Source organism: Myxocyprinus asiaticus, chromosome 19 (genome assembly GCF_019703515.2).
Source record: "Myxocyprinus asiaticus isolate MX2 ecotype Aquarium Trade chromosome 19, UBuf_Myxa_2, whole genome shotgun sequence".
NCBI lineage: Eukaryota > Metazoa > Chordata > Actinopteri > Cypriniformes > Catostomidae > Myxocyprinus > Myxocyprinus asiaticus.
In genome coordinates, this window is record NC_059362.1 from 973,615 (window position 1) to 993,724 (window position 20,110).

The 20,110-nt window shown below is 44.7% G+C and overlaps 1 pseudogene; it reads right to left on the bottom strand.

The window, feature by feature from the left end:
- Positions 1-10,880: 10,880 nt before the first annotated feature.
- On the bottom strand, positions 10,881-11,999 carry LOC127410278 (5-hydroxytryptamine receptor 1E-like; annotated as a pseudogene).
- Positions 12,000-20,110: the final 8,111 nt, after the last annotated feature.

Genomic DNA, 20,110 nt, shown 5'->3' on the forward strand with positions numbered 1-20,110 from the left:
TCACTTCCAATTCCGCCGCGTACGCACCGCGCGTCACGTGACGCCAAATCACTGTGCGTCGTGACGCACTGACCGAGTCACATGACCTCCCCCACCGCAACTGTGTGATTCCATTTTTATAATGTAATTTCATTTGACCCGAAAAAATATCTGGACACTTTAAAATGTGTGAATGTCATTAAATGCAATGACAAATGTCATTTATCTCAAAGAAAGAGAATACTATCTCTAAAAACAAATTTAGGTCTGTAAAAAAAAACACACACACACACGTTTTAGTGTAAGTTGACCAATTAAATTTTTCCAGTAATACACTGAATAAAATTTCACAAATAATTTTTATATACAATTTCTAAACTATAATCTTTTTATTTATTAATTATAATCTCCTACTTTACTCTTGTTTCTTTTAAAATTGAGGATTGTTATTGCATGTAAATGATGGAACGATTTGGATCAATCACTTAGCATAGCCTACAGGAAATACCTAGTCTTTGCCAGAAAAAAAAAGAAAAATTAAAAAAAAAAAAAAAAAACACTTCTTCAGGACTTCTTTTAACTTCAAACATTATAAACGGAGCAGTTATTGGAGCAAATTTGTTCTGATACAAACTTAAAGCTGGATTAAAATAATTAAAAAACAATCACTCCTTTAGGTCCTTTTTAACCTCCTGAGACCCCCGTACACCTGCATGGACATTATGTTTTGGCTTCTCTATATGCAACACATAATTTAATTTCATTTAAACTGACTGATCTCCGTTCAGGAGACTCTGTGCTGTCAGTAAAGGGTTGCGACGAGGAGGAGGGCTAATCAGACAGGAGGCGGGATAAAGATGAGCCAGAGGCACCAGTTCGAGAGAGAGAGGGAGAGACGGATGTGGGCGGGTTTCGTGTGTGTGTTTATGTTTGTTTAATGTTGAGTTTTATTATTAAACTTTACATTGACTGTTTAGCTGGTTCCCGCCTCCTCCTTGCCCATCCCTTACCCTGTTACATTGGTGCCAAACCCGGGAAGGAGGAGGGATGTGCTGTCATGGAGTCCTCGCCGCTGCCATCCGCCAGGAGAGCAGCCGCGGCCGTCTGCCTGGGGACGGAGGGGTCATTGCCGGCTGTCGAGAGCCGGAGGAACTGCTGCCGTCCACCAAAGAAGAGAAGGACCGGTTCCGTCCGCCAGGTGCCAGAGGACTCGCTGCCGTCCGCCGGTGGAGGAGCGAGCTGGCGTCTGCCAGAGGGCGGAGGAGCGGTTTAGGACTCCACGACAGCGCATCCCTCCTCTCTCCCGGGTTCGGCACCAATGTCACAGGGTAAGGGATGGGCAAGGAGGAGGCGGGAACTGGCTAAACAGTCAACATAAAGTCTAATGATAAAACTCAACATAAAACAAACATAAACAAACGCAGACACACATGCCCCCTCCCGGCTGATTAGCCCAATCCAGGGCCGGCCGTGTGTCGTCACGGCCCGTCCCTGCCCTCCTCCTCATCAAAAGAGTTAAACTTTTGATGCACGGATTCATGTGATCAAACAACATAGCATCAATTACAGCGGAGTTTGTCTTTGAGAGAAACACCAATATAACTTAATCTGGTAAGAAACCTAATAAAATTTTTACATTGAAACCTGTTTGAGTCAAAAGATTAGAATCTCTAGTTTCAGACGATATGCCATTTTTAAAATTTGAGCAATTTATCACGAAACGGCACGCTGTTAAACACAATAACCATGTATGTGGACTGTATGTTCAGTTAAAATATCCTATAGCTCTCTATGCAGTTAAGTGCATTCACTCCTAAAATCTGATCAAAAGTTCAGTTTCAGGCTGCAGATGATGTTTGGATCACTCAACATGTTTGACAGACATGAGACAATGATAATCAGTACATAGATTCAGAATTTATAATGTATCATTTTATTTTAACATGATTGACAGTGATTGGATGATGCTGGACATTACTTTGAATCAGAATTAATTATGCTAATTTCTGATGTAATGTCTGTAACATCTCAAAAACATGAATAATCAACACTCCTGGAAACATCAGACTTTCTATAGCTTGATATTATTTAAAATTTCACAACTTAGTCCTGCTGTCCACATATGAGGAAATTGTTTAGGAAAACTATTTGCTCTAGAAAATTTGTTTTTTGCTTGTTTAGTAGATCCTTCTAGTTACAAATCAAAAAGGGGAATAGAAAATGCACACAGCAGTCACGCTCAGGTCTTAGGAGGTTAATTGTAAACATTATAAACAGAACAGTTAGTTATTGGAACAAATTTGTTGCAGTAAAAACCAGTGGCTCAACTTTCCTCAGACTGTTCGGTTCATTTTGCCCCATAGTGACGATTTTGGAAAAAAGCACCTAGCTTAGTACTTCAGGGCTAATATTGTGCTAATCAAATCTCAAATGTAAAAATTACTTTGCATAAAAGCATACTTTACTCTTTTCCCATGTGCTTCTCCTCTTCACTGCTAGATAGAAATGATGAATGATGGATAACTGCTAACTGTACAGTTTCCTAGATACACAGGGTGGGTCAACTTACCCCAACCTCCCCCTACTACATAAAAGGAATGAACCGGATGTACTTAGAATTGTAGTGAAACGTTTTTCTCTTAATACGTGCCTTTTTTAAAATTAAAACAATTATAATAATGAGTATTTTTTAAATTAAACATTACAGAAAAAGTCAGATGATTATGTGGCAGCGGGGGCGTGGTCAAGCATCTCTCCGGAGAGAGAGAAAGCGGTAAGAGCGCTTACACCTGAGCTAAATTATGTCTAACTCCTGTCTCTAATTTCAGTGAGCACGGGGAGAGTGGCATAAATAGAGACACACCGCAAGTAGACGAGAGAGAGAGCCTGGGCACCAGAGACCCTATTGTGAAGCCAAGAGTTTATTATTGCGAAGCTGAGAGTTTATTATTGTGAAGTAATTTGTTTATTTTTAGAGTGAATTATTGAACAGCGTGAAAGCCCTGAAAGAGTGTATTTGCTGCAGTGAGGAGAATAAAACGCTTACCTGAATCAGGAAATCTGCTTCTCGCCTCCTCCTTTCACTGAGAAGTGTTACACTGGTGCTGAAACCCGGGAAAAAGGTTTGAAGATGGACGGAAGTCGCCCCGTAGAGTCCTCCCAGTTGGTTGAGATCCTCCAGCCCTCGCTGGCTTACATCGGAGCCACCAGCAATCCCTGCTAGAGCTCCGGCAAGATCAAGACCGCCGGTTTGTGGAGCTCATGCGCGCTCAAGCAGAGGACCGACAGGCAATCCGGAGCCTCCTCAGCCAGGAGGCACCCCAGCCGCAACCCCGGACACCCACATGCCGTTACCCCCGCCTGCATTACAGAAGATGGGGGTGGCGGACGACCCAGAGGCGTTCCTGGATCTGTTCGAACACACCGCCGAGATCTGGGGCAGGCCGCTCGGCCATTGGGCGGCCCGACTCATCCCGCTACTGTCCGGGGAAGCCCAGCTCGCGGGTCAACAACTGCCAGCGATGAGCCTCCTGGCTTACGGAGACTTAAAGAAAGCCATCCTGCAACGGGTTGGTCGGAGTCCGGAAGAAAGTCGTCAACTCTTCCGGAGCCTGAAGCTGGAGAGCTCCGACCGCCCGTTTGCCTTCGCCCAGCGGCTCCGCGACGCCTGCCGAAGATGGTTGCTAGTGGGGGACCACAGCGTCGATGGGATCATCGACCAGGTGGTACTGGAGCAATTAATACATCGACTGTCAAAGGGGACGGCGGAGTGGGTCCAGTGCCACCGCCCGGCGTCGCTGGAGAAAGCCACCCGGCTTGCGGAGGACCACATGGCGGCGATCCCGAGGGCGGAAAAGCCCTCCCACTCTCTCTCTCTTCCCCCTGTCTCATTCCCCTCCCCTCTCTCCTCTCGTTCTGCTCTCTCTCCAGGTCCCGTTCCTGCCCCACGCAGACGAGGAGGACTTCAGCCACTGAGACCAGTTCCCCGGGTGTGGGAGCCGACACCTTCCCCTATCCCGATGCCCCGCCGCTCTCCCCCTCGGGGGGGGGGCGGGGGGGCGCCCGCCGACGCAAGTGCGGGTGTAGCACCTGGACCAGCCTGCTGGAGGTGCGGGGACCCGGACCACTTCCGGGATCAGTGCCCTCTGATGGAGCTGGGGACGGTGGTGCAGGTCTCTGACCTCCCACAGGCTGCCCCCGACCGGGCCGGAGTGTACCGGATACCGGTAAGGGTCAAGGGGGGTACTCACCAAGCGTTGGTGGACATCGGGTGTAATCAAACCACTATCCACCAACGCTTGGTTCAACCCGAGGCATTGGGCACAACTAAAACGGTGAGGGTGAAATGTGTGCACGGGGATATTCACAAGTATCCGGTGGTGACCCTGACGATTAAATTCCGGGGGAAAAAGCATAGAGTGGAGGCTGCGGTTAGTTCCCGCCTCACCCATCCGCTGATTTTGGGGACTGATTGGCCTGATTTTAGAGTTTTATTAAAGGGAATTTGCGGATGGGTCCTGTATGAAGTTAGGGAGATGTGCAATGTGCGATGCTCTGGCAGGGGAGGCGGGGCCGGGGCCGTCCTCGACAGCTCCGCGTCATAATGACGAGAGAGGGGGAGAGGCTGCAGCCCCTCCCCTTCTCAGGGAATTCCCTGAGGGGGATTTCCCTTTGGAGCAGTTGCAAGACGAAACCCTCAAACACGCCTTCGACCAAGTGAGAGTCATCGATGGTCAACGACTCCAGCCGGATATTGCCCTGTCATACCCCTTTTTTGCGATTATAAATGAGCGGTTGTATAGAGTGACACAGGACACTCAGACTAAAGAGGATACAACCCAACTTTTGATTCCACGGAGCCGTCGGGAAATGGTATTCCATGAAAAAACCGCCTTCTCCACACCATTTGGATTACACCAATTTGTGACACTTCTGTTCGGTTTGTTTGGAGCCCCGGCTACGTTTCAGCGTCTCATGGACCGAATCCTCAGACCGCATTCAGCTTACGCCGCTGCCTATTTAGATGACATCATCATTTATAGCAATGATCGGCACATGCAACATCTGAGGGCGGTTCTGAGATCGCTGCGCCGAGCGGGACTCATAGCGAACCCAAAGAAGTGCGCGATTGGGCGGGTGGAGGTACGGTATCTGGGGTTCCACTTGGGCCATGGGCAGGTGCGTCCCCAAATTGACAAGACAGCGGCAATTGCGACCTGCCCGAGGCCCAAGACCAAAAAGGGGGTGAGACAGTTCCTGGGGCTGGCTGGCTATTATAGAAGGTTCGTGCCTAATTATTTAGACGTCACCAGCCCGCTGACTGATCTCACTAAAAAGGGAGCTCCAGACCCGGTCCAGTGGACGGAGCAGTGTCAGCAGGCATTCATGCAAGTTAAAGCCGCACTTTGCGGGGGGCCGCTTTTACATTCACCTGACTTCTCTCTCCCTTTTGTTTTACAGACAGATGCTTCAGACAGGGGGCTGGGGGCCATACTCTCGCAGGTGGTGGAGGGGGAGGAGCGCCCGGTGTTGTACATTAGCCGTAAGCTCTCGTTGAGGGAAACTAAGTACAGCACCGTGGAAAAGGAGTGTCTCGCCATCAAGTGGGCGGATCTCACTCTCCGATACTACCTGTTGGGGCGGGCCTTCACCCTCTGTTCTGATCACGCCCCACTCCAGTGGCTCCACCGCATGAAAGATACCAATGCCCGGATCACGCGTTGGGTGACCGGGAGTGCAGATGGTTGTCGCCGACTTCCTTTCCAGGAATGGGGGGGGGGTGGTAGGCAGGCTGGATGCCGCCCCGGCCTGAGTCGGGCGGTGTATGTGGCAGCGGGGGCGTGGTCAAGCATCTCTCCGGAGAGAGAGAAAGCGGTAAGGGTGCTTAAACCTGAGCTAAATTATGTCTAACACCTGTCTCTAATTTCAGTGAGCATGGGGAGAGCGGATAAATAGAGCCACACCGCAAGTAGAAGAGAGAGAGAGCCTGGGCGCCAGAGACCCTATTGTGAAGCCAAGAGTTTATTATTGCGAAGCTGAGAGTTTATTATTGTGAAGTAGTTTGTTTATTTTTAGAGTGAATTATTGAACAGTGTGAAAGCCCTGAAAGAGTGTATTTGCTGCAGTGAGGAGAATAAAACGCTTACCTGAACCAGGAAATCTGCTTCTCGCCTCCTCCTTTCACTGAGAAGTGTTACAGATTATAAATATTATAAAGCAAGTTTCTCTGAGGAAGTATTTCTGTTAAAAGGCATACTAGACTTCCAGAAATATGCCTGGTCAAGTTCATGAAAGCTTTGTGTTTCATATTTTATTTCATGATTTTCTAAAGCCTCTACATCATCAACATGATTAATGCTTTGCTGATAAACCTACTGTTTAGAATAAACTACACGTCCACGGGCTCCTGGTGAATTGTCCATGCTCTTAAGGGAGTAGAAGAGCTAGTAAAATAATAAAATGTCTTTTTGCTGTGAAATCTTGAATTTGATCACGTAACATAACGTTTATATTATTTATTTTGTTACTGCTAATTTAGCTATTGTTAGCTTACAGTACGGTGTCACCTTGAAGTTAAATTTAAGTTTTTTATATACTGTATTCAGTACAAGGACCCCTTTGTGGGTAGAGAGATGGAGCAACCCCCATTACACATTAAGTGTTACATTTTATGTCAATAAAACATAACATTACCTTTTTGAGATGAAGTGCAATTTTTAATTTTCCTTGTTAATCACTGTGCCATACCAACTCCAAAAGAGATAGACAGACAGACAGACAGACAGACAGACCGACCCTCTCTCTGCAGAATAAAAAAGGTTAGCCTTCTGATATGATTTCATTAAAACATGAGTTAGTAATTACTGTTCATTTCTTTAGGAGAGAAAAACAGTATTCCTAAAAATTGATGTCCACATACAGTATGTGGACAGCGTGATTAAGCTGTGAAAATGTTTTTTTAATAAAATTGTTTATGATGTTTCCAGGAGTGTTGATTATTCATGTTTTTGAAATGTTTCAGACATTACATCAGAAATTAGCATAATTAATTCTGATTCAAAGTAATGTCCAGCATCATCCAATCACTGCCAACCATGTTAAAATAAAATGATACATTATAAATTCTGAATCTATGTACTGATTATCATTGTATCATGTCTGATAAACATGTTGAGTGATCCAAACATCATCTGCAGCCTGAAACTGAACTTTTGATCAGATTTTAGGAGTGAATGCACTTAACTGCATAGAGAGCTATAGGATGCTCCCTTACGGCATATCAAACGAAACTAGAGACACTACTCTTTACAACCAAACAGGTTTCAGTGACAACACTTAAAAAGGTTTCTTCCCAGAGGCACTTTTGTTGGTGCTGCACTCATAAAAGTGCTTCACGAAAATCGACGTCATGTTGTTGTGTCACGTTAAACCCTTAAATGACAGTCTAGAGTCTTGTGAATAGTATTCAGTTGGTTTAAATTAATTCAAATTATGTGTTGCATATAGCGAAGCCAAAATGCAATGTCCACGCATGTGGATGTGGGGTCGCACAAGGTTGAGAGTCACCGTCTTGTGTGTGTGTGTAATGTGAAGGACCGTGTGGCATATGCCAGCTTGATAATCTCAGCAGTAACTATTTATTTACACCAAGTAGGCTATTGTTCTCAAAGCAAAAGCAGCTAATAATATAGGAAACTGTAGGCTGTCATCTGCTCAATGACACAGGCTCGTGTTGAGCAGTGGTTGCAGTGCTTCTGTTAACTGCCACAGTGTAGTCACACTTTAATAGTGTTTAGCTTTCCATTCAGTTCATAACTCAATAAAATAGAATGTGCCAATATGAGGAAGGATTACTGTCAGAGGAAGATTTGGCACACAGGTGCGAGAAACTTCAACATGTCGATGGACTTCTAACCAGGGCCATAGCAAGGAATTCTGGGCCCCTTTCATATTAAAAAATACAGTTTAAAATGTGTTGTTGACCCCCTGGACCTGTGGGGCCCTTGAATAATAACCACCTTTCACCCCATTAACTAAAGCCTTGTTACTAACTTACACACTCCTCTCTCTCACTATCACTCACGTGTGAGTGAGTGATTATTACGAGTTCCAAAGGTGGATCAAACAATAATTTGCGGACCCCGTCCGGTACCACTGCGGACCCCCTGTTGAAGACCCTTGTTTTAAAGTAAAACAAACCAATTAATACAACAAAGCATTACAGAATTAATAAAATCCATTGATAAGACTTACTGTTGTTTGTGCTGTTGTTTTCCCACCAAAAGTAATGTAACTTCCTGGAGGATGATGTCTTTTGTTCAGTGCTTTCACTGGCTCCTCCACTGCAATGCTTATTAACAAAATGATTGGGTTGTAAAAAAAGACTGTGAATTTTTATTACTATTTTTATTAAAACATGAAGAATGAATGTTTTGGCTCTTCCCAAATGGAAATGCTTCATGTGAGTATTACATAAAGGCTGCCCCAACAAAAAACAAATTCCAACGGTTGTTGGATCAGTGCGTTACACCTGATGTTTGTTATAGGGCAGTGTAAAAGACTGAAGCTCGTCACCCCTTTTTGTTTAAAGTATGTGACAACAGAAGTCCCCAGATCGTAGCCAACTCACAGCTCGTGCTATTCCCTAACACCAGTTGAAGATGCTATGACAGATTTCAAACTAGGTTGTCAGGAGCGTGAACTGTTTCAGCTAGCAAGAGAGCAGCCAACCCAATCTAATGACAAGTTGTAAGAATAGAAAATCAAAAGAAATCATACAAATTGGCTCATACAAAATGGAGGACTTCTACTAATGTGTACCATGGAAGAAAGAAAAACAGCAGGGTTTTGAAGTAGCGTTCTGACAATTTATCGTAAATTTAACCCCTAATCCAAACCTAAAGTGTAATACTGTACCCAAACCTTAAACCATCATTGATTTTAAGAGGGAAATCAATGTTGTGTTGTGTTCACAAGAAAGAAAACATGGTGGTTTGGAAGGAGATGAGGGAGGTGTATTTTTGGTAAAAAAATTTGTTCAAAGACATTTCCTTTATTTATTTATATAGGAGGGGCAGCACAGTGGTTCAGTGGGTAGCACTGTTGCCTTACAGCAAGAAGGTCACCAGTTTGAGTCCCAGCTCACCCAGTGGAATTTGCATGTTCTCCCTGTGTTTGTGTAGGCTTCCAATGATTCTCTAAATTGCCCAAGGTGTGAGTGAGCATCTGTGATGGACTGGCCAACTGTCCAGAGTGTTTCCCCACCTTCAGCCTAAGACAGCTGGGATAGGCTCCAGCACTACCCTGCATAAAATAAGCAGCTATGGAAAATGGATGGATGGGTGTGTAGGAGGTTGGCAAAAATGTGACGCATGTATTGTATCAAACATACAATTTCACCGTGTTGCCAAGAATCAGCTCTCGCGTTGCTATGTGCATGAGTTTGCGTGAGAATGGAATTTCTGCATCGTAACTACATTTGGGAAGGAGAATAACCTTGTAATCGATGTAGCTAGTCTGCCATTATTTGTGTAAAGCTTGCACCAAATCGAGTGAAAACAAGAGACTGTTAGTCTTTAAAAATGTGCTTGCCAGGAGCCTGGGTAGCTCAGTGGTAAAGACGCTGGCTACCACCCCTGGAGTAGTTTGCTAGTTCGAATCCAGGGCGTGCTGAGTGACTCCAGCCAGGTCTCCTAAGCAGCCAATTGGCCCAGTTGCTAGGGAGGGTAGAGTCACAAGGGGTAACCTCCTCGTGATCGCTATAATGTGGTTCGTTCTCAGTGGGGCGCGTGGTGAGTTGAGCGTGGTTGCATGAAGCCTCCACATGCGCTATGTCTCCGTGGCAACCCGCTCAACAAGCCACGTGATCAGATGCACAGGTTGACGATCTCAGACGTGGAGGCAACTGGGATTCGTCCTCCGCCACCCAGACTGAGGTGAATCACTACACAACCACGAGGACTTAAAAGCACATTGGGAATTGGGCATTCCAAATTGGGAGACATTTTTTTTTTTTTTTTTTTAAATGTGCTTGCCGATGAGCTTCAGTCTTGTAGTGTGCAACGTTCTCAATCCAATAGAGAACAACAGTCTGGTTCCCTAAAAATCCCATTCATTTTTTCCATAGGTGAAATCATTTTTAGTGTTTAATAGTGGAATACCTAGTGAAGAACTACATTACCCTTAATCCTGAAGGGAAATGATCCACCAATCAGAGAACTGTGGTTAACAAACCGCTCCAAAAGAGCTTTGCAGCTCCGCCCACTCCCATGACTTGCTGTGAATGAGGCAATCAAATCGCTCTCCCTTCACTCTCAAACTAATATATTTGTATATATCTATATATTTTGCAAGAAAATGTAAATATATTGATTCTATACTTATAATCAACAGTTTTAAGTCAATAGTTTAATATTTTTCCATTGTTTTTAATTCGATTATGTCATTAGTAAAGCTTCATTGGATTGTAGTTCATTCCCTCATTAAAGATGTTTAGTACACAGTCTTGTATCTTGGGTCTTTTTGTCCTATTTTTATAAACATTTTTGCTTTAAACCAAAGTTTGTGATGTTGTGATTCACTTTGGAGTTGGTTGGTTTCGTTCATGGCTTACAACCCTTTAAAAAGGATTTATGAAATACAAATCTATGGAAAATATGAATGGGAAAAATACTTCCAGAACCAAGACAGCTGAAAAAATGGGCGGGTACTCTAGCGCTCTATAGGCAACTTTAGAATGTTTGGAAATCTGCCTTTTGTTGGCGTTTGTTATAGCAGTGTGAATCAGCGTTTAGACCCACAAAATCCAGAATATCTCAAAAATTCTGTTTGCAATTAAAGAATTCCACATGAAATGATTAGGGTGCAATAGAGTCTCATTAAGGTATTTGTCTCTAGTCCATCTATGTGTACTCTTTGTGCCTGATCAGTCTCTTAAATGCCTGTTTAAAGTCCTCGTTGAAGCTGGTGTACAGTAGCGGGTTAATGAGGGAGTTTACGTAGCCCAGCCAGGTGAGGATGTCCGACACATGAGGGGGGGGATTTAACACCTTCAGCCCCACCAGCAGCTCTTTGAGAAAAAAGGGAAGCCAGCACAGGATGAAGGCGCCCAGGATAAGCCCCAAAATGTGTGCTGCCTTCCACTCCCGAGACGTACAGATCTCATTCCTTCATCGTTCTCTGGCATTTCCATATCGAACGACGGGATGTGAATAGTGTAATTGTTTTGTTCGAATTCTATGGTAGGGTCGGAGGTGGAAACGACCGAGAAGCAGAAAGCATGCGTGATCCGACAGTTGTTGAACGAGTTCTGACTGTCAGTGCTGCGGCTACTGAGGTGGCGCGAGGATCCTCGCTTCTGGTACAGTGTCTTGGCGGCGCTATAGATGCGGTAGTAGAGGATAAGGATCAAAGTCATGGGGATGTAGAAAGTGCCAAATGTGGAAAATATAGTGTAGCCCATGTGATGGTGCTCTATGATACAATGTGGTGGACAACCACCATCCCCACGATGCCTCCAGAACAGAGATGAAGATGGAAATCACCCACACGGTTGCCACCATAATGGTTGCGTGGCGAGCTGTCCTCTTGCGTGCATATTCAATGGCTTTCGTGATGGTCCAGTAGCGGTCCAGCGGTATCATGCACAGGTGCAGAATAGAACAGGTACAGCAGGTAATGTCGACGCTTAGCCACGCCTCACAAACTATCTGCCCCAGTGACCACGTCTCCAAAGTGATGTAGATGATGCTAATGGGCATTACCAGCACCACCACCAGGAAGTCAGTGACAGCCAATGAGCAGATGAGGTAGTTTGCAGAGAGGTGGAGCTTCTTGGTAGCACAGATTGCCACGATAACTGCGGCGTTCACGATAGCCGTCAATAGTGTTAGCAACACAAGCACAGCTACCACAGCTAATCGTTCCATCACCATCTTAACGTGGAATGCCGCTCCTGGTGTCACAGTGGCATTGGTGGTGTTTGTCGGAGCACCAGAGCATTCACCCATGTAAGGCTCCATCTTTATCCCACGGCTGGAGCTTCTGCCTCAGTGCCACCGTTCCAAGACTAAAGCCCCAAAGATTTCTCCAAAGGATGACAAACCCTGAAGAAGACACAGTTAACAGAGTCAAATTATTTTAATTATTTATTGTTACATTAAAACAGTTATTTAAAATTATTAATTTATAATGAATTAATTCAGCAATTATTAATATATAAAGTAATAATTAATACCTTTAAATATCCTGACTCATATTTCAGGCATATTCATATTTACATTGATCCGTATATGCAAGACATTTAATCTGTCTCTACACAATCTCTACAGACAACGGGACAAAAAACTTTTTGGACACTTAAGGCACACTCTAAATTTATGAATGTCATTCCATAAGTTTCGGCCTTATGCTGCGTTCCATTCTACTCGGAAAGTAAGAATTTCTTACTTCTTATTAGGAAAAGTGTAATGGAACACCACTTGAAGTCGGACTTCTGACTTGGAAACTTGTGCGGAAATGTTCAACTCTGATTTCGTCGAGATGCGGGTGCATGATATCACACAAACATGTCTGCCATGTGCAAAGTTAATGATAAACCATTACTTTTATTAAAATAATAGCCATGAGTGAGTCAAAGTTCCTACATTACATGATAATAAATAAAACCCATTAGTTCAGCACTTTTGGACCAGAAGAAATCTGGTTTTGGCCATTGAAACACTAGCCATCCCGAAGCACTAAGTAGAACATTAGTTACACGTAAGCAGGTTTGGGAAGTAACGAAATATATGTAACGGGAATACGTATTTAAAATACAAAATATAAGTAACTGTATTCCACTACAGTTACAATTTAAATCATTGGTAATTAGAATAGTTACATTCAAAAAGTATTTTGATTACTGAAGTGATTACTTTGCATTTTATTGTCATTTGTTTCATTTAATATTTAGTCCTTTCAGATGGAAAACATTTATACATATAAATGATGTGATCCAAAGTGCATTTGAACAGCGGTGAGACACTTTCTTATGATGTGTTACATTCATACGAGCAGACAGAGAAGTACGTTTGAAGTAAGTTTGGAGGAGAAGAAATAGAAATAAATCTTGTGTAAATTGTCAGCTTTATGCTTAGCTAAAATGCTATTTCTAGCCATTTTACATGCACATGTTACCAGGCACGATCATATTTTTTTATCAAGAAAATTTACGTTGGATCATAATTTCTTTTTCTAGTAAGACCTTTGATATTAGGGCAAAAATCATATTTTTGATAATTATTTTTGTATTGTTTTCCTGTAAAAATATCTACAAATCCTTAAAACAAGATCAATTTGATTGATCTTGTTTTAGAAACAACACTGCATAAGATATTTAGGTTTTTCAGAGAATGTATTTTTAACATGTGTATTTTGTCTTACTGTACTGGGAGAGTTTTTATAGTCAAAACAAGTGAAAAAATCTACCAGTGCTGAAGAAGTCATCCAAAGTATTTAGAATATGTTATTGACCTTGAGTAATCTAACGCAATACGTTACAAATTACATTTTACAGCATGTATTCTGTAATCTGTAATGGAATACATTTCAAAAGTAACCCTCCCAACCCTGCACCTAAGTAATATGTTATGTGCTTACATTGCTTCATCACTAGAAAGCACTCTATTTATTGACATGTTCTAACTTGATATGTAACACTGTCTGAGTATGCTGATCTAGATTGTATAGTACAGAAGAACCTGTGTGTATTGTCATGCAACTTTAGGCAATCAGTAAATCTATATGCATCACTGTAACAGGACTGGATGTTGTAGGAATGAGGAAGCGGGGTTCAGGTAACGTCACACTCTATTAACTCAAAAACACTCTGTAAAACTTCTAAACACTCTCATGAGGGTTTTAGCTAGGTAGCACTCCCTCCCTGGACTCTGGCATGGGCTCCTCTTATCACTCTTCCCGAATTACTGCAACAAGATACAGCTGTTAGACCTAATTATCACCCAGGGATGAATCCTTACCGCTTCCCCTCTCCCTGGACGGACATTCAACCATGCCCTCTTCACACTCCGCCCGACTCAGGCCGGGGAGCCATCTGGACCAGATCTGGTGCTGCCTTTTTAGCAAGATCAGTCAGCAAGCTGGTGACAGCCGAAAAGTTAGGTACAAACCTACGATAACAGCCAGACAGCCAGCCTCAGGAACTGTCTTACCTCCTTTTTGGTCTTAAGTCTCGGGGAGGCTGCAATCACTGCAGTTTTATCAATATGAGGCCACACCTGCCTATGGCCCAAGTGGAAGCCCAGATACCATACCTCCACCCACCCAGTTGCGCACTTCTTCAGGTTTGCCATGAGCCCCACTCGTCTCAACGATCTCAGGATAGCCCGCAGATGTTGTAACTGAACAGTGCGGAGAAGGCCATTTTCTCACGGGATATTGGGGTCAAGGAGATTTACCAATAGCCCTTTGTCAAATAAAAATGAACTGTGCCTAACCGATCGAGCAGTTCATCAATACAAGGCATTAGATATGCATCAAATTTAGACACTGCGTTTACCTTTCGATAATCCACACAGAACTGGACTGACCTGTCGCTCTTAAGAACCAGTACTACCGGGCTGGACCAGTCACTGTGGGATTCTTCTATTACTCCTATCTTAAGCATCCAATTCTTCTCATACCACTTTTTTCTTGTGCTCGGGAAGTCGGTAGGGATGAGTATGTACCACTACCCTGGGTGTAGTCTCGATGTGGTGCTGTATGAGGTTTGTACGACCAGGTAGAGGCGAGAACACATCTGTTAATTCTTTCTGCAACTTAGCAACGTCTGTGAGTTGAGATGGTGAGAGGTGGTCTCCACAAGTGACCTGGGTGAGATGATTGGTTTTAAGTTTACCTCCGGCCCGAGCTCTGCCCTCTCTGGAACCACCGTCACCAACGTCACAGGGACCGTCTCCCTCCATAATTTCAGGAGGTTGAGATGGTATATTTGACGTACGTCACCTCTATCTGTTCATTTTACCTCATAATTGAGATCTCCCACTTGCCGTGTAACCTCAAAGGGCCCTTGCCACTTGGCGAGTAATTTATAGCTCAAGGTTGAGAGTAATACAAGCACTTTGTCTCCTGGTGTGAATTCCCTTAGCCAAGCTCCCCTATCATTCTTGAGCTTTGAGAAAATTTTCCTGTGTTAGTTGACCCAAAGTGTGGAGCTTTGCACTAAGATCAAGAACACACTGAATTTTATTTTCACTATTTGAAGGTCCCTCCTCCCAAGCTTCCTGCATGATGTCGAGCATGCCATGCATTCGACACCCATACAGTAGCTCAAACGGGGAAAACCCTGTGGAGGCTTGCGGAACCTCTCGGACGGCAAATAATAGGGGTTCGAGCCACTTATCCCAATTCCTAGCATCCTCGTGCACGAAATTACGAATCATATTTTTCAGGGTCTTATTAAATCGTTCCACCAACCCATCTGTCTGTGGGTGATAAACATTGGTGCGAATCGATTTAATAACCAATAAATCGTATAGTTTGCGTAATGTATGTGACATGAAAGTAGTGCCTTGATCAGTGAGGATTTCTTTCGGAATCCCCACTTGGGAGATAATTCTGAAGAGTGCCTCCGCAACACTGCATGCTGAGATGTTGCGCAAAGGCACTGCTTCCGGGTATCGCGTTGTGTAATCCACCAGAACTAACACAAAGTGATGTCCGTGTGCCTTCCGTTCTAATGGCCCAACGAGGTCCATGGCAATTTTCTTGAAGGGGATCTCGATTAACGGCAGAGAATAGCGCTCTTGATGTGGCCGGTGGATTCACTAACTGACATTCATGGCATGCCACACACCACCTGTGAACATCCCCGTGAATGCCCGGCCAATAGAAATGGGCCATTAGACGGTTTAGTGTTTTCCTCGCCTTAAGTGACCCGCCATTGGATTATGATGAGCCGTCTGGAATAGCATTTCCTGACGGCTCTTTGGTATAAACAACTGGGAAGTATCTTCTTTTGTCTGAGTGTCCTACTTTACTCAATACAACCTATCTCTAATAACTGAAAAGTATGGATAAGTGAGTGCAACATCTGGCTGGAGACATTGACCATCAATCACTTTCACTTGATCAAAGGCGTGCCTAAGGGTCTCGTCTCACAACTGCTCCGGTGGGAAATCCTCTAAGAGCTGGGGAAGCCAAGACTTCCCTCTCCCTTACGGCATCCTGACGTGGAGCTGATGTAGATGGCCCAGGCTCTGCCTCCCCAGACAGTGAGTCACACACCACACACCGATACGCTTTGTCACAGGACCCATCCACACACATTCCCCTCAATAAAGTAGTAAATGCTGTTCAATTAGTTCCCAAAATTAGTGGATGAGTGAGGCGGGAATTAACCGCAGCCTCAACACTATGTTTCTGTCCACAAAATTGAATAGTATATGTCACTACAGGGTAACTTTGAATATCCCCATGCACAAACCTCACCTTCACCTTCCGCCCAGTGCCCAAAGCCTTGTTTTGGACCAAACAATGGTGGATAGTGGTTTGATTACAACGGTATCCACCAAGGCTTGATAGATACAGGAGATACATCATGATGGTGCCGCGGATGGCCGCCTCGGTGTGGAGCGCTTCTATTGTTTTGCTATTTTTGTTTGTTTGTCCTGTGTTTAGTAATCTTTTTTCAGTCAGTTTTACCAGAGACGAACTGCTGAACATTCGACAGCATACACCAGTCAATATTTTCCCGGATTTTGAATATTCAGATGTTTTGTTTGACATTCTAGTCGGAGGCGCGGCTGTGTTGTTTAAACACGTTATGAGACGCAGGCGAGGGAAGCGAGCAGGCGCACTGGTCAGGCTCTGTTGGCGCGGCTTTCGAACAACGCTGTCGAGCATTCATCTAGCAAATCTCCGCTCTCTCCCAAACAAAACGGACGAACTACATCTCCGCACCTGCACAAACAAGGACTTTTCAAACTCTGCTGCCTTGTGCTTCACAGAAACCTGACTGAGTGAAGCCATTCCGGACAGCGCGTTACATCTGCCGGGCTTTCAGCTGTTCAGAGCAGATCGCATTGCGGAGTTAACGGGGAAAAGGAGAGGCAGTGGAACATGCTTTTATATCAGTGAAAGTTGGTGTACAGATGTAACAACGTTAAAGAAGATGTGCTGTCCTAATTTGGAAGCGCTCTTTATTAACTGTAAGCCTTTCTACTCGCCACGGGAGTTTTCCTAGTTTATTCTAGTGAGTGTGTACATCGCGCCAAACGCGTGTTTGAATACAGCGCTGCAACAGCTGACTGATCAAATCACAGACACAGAACAACAATACCCGGACTCAGTTATTATTATTCTTGGGGATTTTAACAAAGCAAACCTCACACGTGAACTGCCCAAATACAAACAGCACATTACATGCCCCACCAGAGAAAGAAATATACTGGATCACTGCTACACAACAATAAAGGATGCATATCGCTCTGTTCCTAGAGCAGCTTTGGGACTATCTGATCACTGTCTGGTTCATCTTCTTCCAACCTACAGACAGAAATTAAAATCTGCTAAGCCTATACTAAGGACTGTAAAAAGATGGACCAATGAAGCAGAGCTGGAACTACAAACCTACTTTGACTGCACTGATTGGAGTGTTTTTGAGGCTGCAGATACCAATCTGGACGAGCTCACAGATGCTGTTACATCATATATCAGTTTTTGTGAGGATATGTGCATTCCTACTAGGACTTACTTAACATTTAACAATGACAAACCATGGTTTACAGCGGAACTCAGGCAGCTTCGTCAGGCCAAAGAGGATGCTTTGGATTTGAAAGGCCCAATCTCACACCCCACACCCACTCTGACCTTCACTTCACACAAACACCAACACCTCCTGCAACCCCCCTTCTCCCCCCTCCTGCTACTCAACCTGCACTTAAGATCTGTGAAGATGGTGTGAGCTGCGTCTTTCGACAACAAAGGATAAGGAAAGCACAGGGCCCAGATGGCGTTTCACCTGCATGTCTTAGATCCTGTGCTAACCAGCTGGCCCCCATCTTCACACAGATCTTCAATAGATCACTGGAGCAGTGTGAAGTCCCATGCTGCTTCAAACGTTCCATTACCAACCCCATCCCAAAGAAACTAAAAATCACAGGACTTAATGACTACAGACCTGTCGAGACTGGTGTTGGACCACCTGAAGAACATCACTGGACCCTTTCTAGATCCTCTTCAATTTGCTTATCGAGCAAACAGGTCTGTGGATGATGCAGTCAACATGGGATTGCATCATATCCTGTAACATCTGGACAGACCAGGGACATATGCAAGGATCCTTTTTGTGGACTTCAGTTCGGCTTTCAACACCATCATCCCAGCTATACTCCAGAATAAATTACACCAACTCTCTGTTCCCTTGTCTATCTGTCAGTGGATTACCAGCTTTCTGACAGACAGGCAGCAGCTTGTGAGACAGGGGAAACTCACTTCCAGCACCTGTACAATCAGCACTGGTGCCCCCCAGGGATGTGTGCTCTCCCCACTACTCTTCTCCCTCTACACCAATGACTGCATCGCCAAGGACCCCTCTGTCAAGCTCCTGAAGTTTGCAGATGACACTACTGTCATCGGCCTCATCCGAGATGACGATGAGTCTGCATACAGAAGGGAGGTTAAACAGCTGGCTGTCTGGTACAGTCAAAACAACCCTGAGCTGAACATGCTCAAAATGGTAGAGATGATTGTGGACTTTAGGAGGAACACCCCAACACTAACCCCCCTCACTATTCTAAACTGCACTGTGGCAGCAGAGTCATTCAGGTTCCTGGGCACTACCATCTCACAGGACCAGAAGTGGGAGACCCACATTGACTCCATTGTGAAAAAGGCCCAGCAGAGGTTGTACTTCCTTCGCCAGCTGAGTAAATTCAACCTGCCACAGGCGCTGCTGATACAGTCCTACTCAGCAGTCATTGAGTCTGTCCTCTGCACTTCAATAACTGTCTGGTTTGGTTCAGCTAGCTAGGAGTGGTGGTGGCGTAGTGGACTAAAGCACTGAACAGGTGAGAAGAAGGTTGTTGGTTCAATCCCCACAGCCACTACCATTGTGTCCTTGAGCAAGGCACTTAACTCCAAGTTGCTCCAGGGGGATTGTCCCTGTAATAAGGGCACTGTAAGTCGCTTCAGAGCTCTGAGCATCAGAACCATCAGGAACAGTTTTTTCCCACAGGCTATCTATCTCATGAACAGTTAAATTGCCCCATTGAGCAATAGCTATGTGCAATACACAGTTTAGTCTTTTTTTACATTTATCCAACACATCCAACCTCTTCTGCCATTTCATTCCTCTGGAAAAAACAAAACAAAAAAACATTTGCACTGTACATAACAGATTTGTATTTACACTGTACATAACAGATTGTATTAGATTTGCACTACCCATGTGTATGTGTGTATGTATGTATGTGTGTGTCTGTATGTATGTGTATAATTATTTTTTATTTTTTATTTTTATCTATGTCTTGCTGCTGTTTTTGTATGGTTGTACACTGGAAGCTCCTGTCACCAAGACAAATTCCTTGTATGTGTAAGCATACTTGGCAATAAAGCTCATTCTGATTCTGATTCTGATATGTACATTCCCTGATACTCACAGGTATGCAGTATGTTCCAGCTCAATCGGGGGCGGCCTGTGGGGTGTAAGGGACCAGGACCAATACTCCCAATTCCATCACTGGGCATTGGTCCTGGAAGTGCCCCTTCCCCGCAACTCCAACAAGCCGGCCCAGATGTTATGCCTGCACTCGCAGCAGAGGATTCACCAACCTGGGTGGAAGAGCGAGAAGAGACAGAGGGAACCACCGGCTGGACCAACCCCCGTGACCGGGGAGCTGGTTTGGGAGTAAACGTCCCCCGTTTCCTGGGAAACAGGGTGGGGCGGGGACCAGACACAGGAGGGGCGAGGTAGAGGGAAAGCGAGGGGGAGAGTGAAGAGAGAGAGAGTGAGGAGAGAGGGAAACCATGGGCTGCTCCACCCCCGGCTACGCCACCATATGGTCCTCAGCCAACTGGATGGCCTCTTGCAGTGATGAGGGGTGGTGGCACTGAACCCATTCTGCTGTTCCGG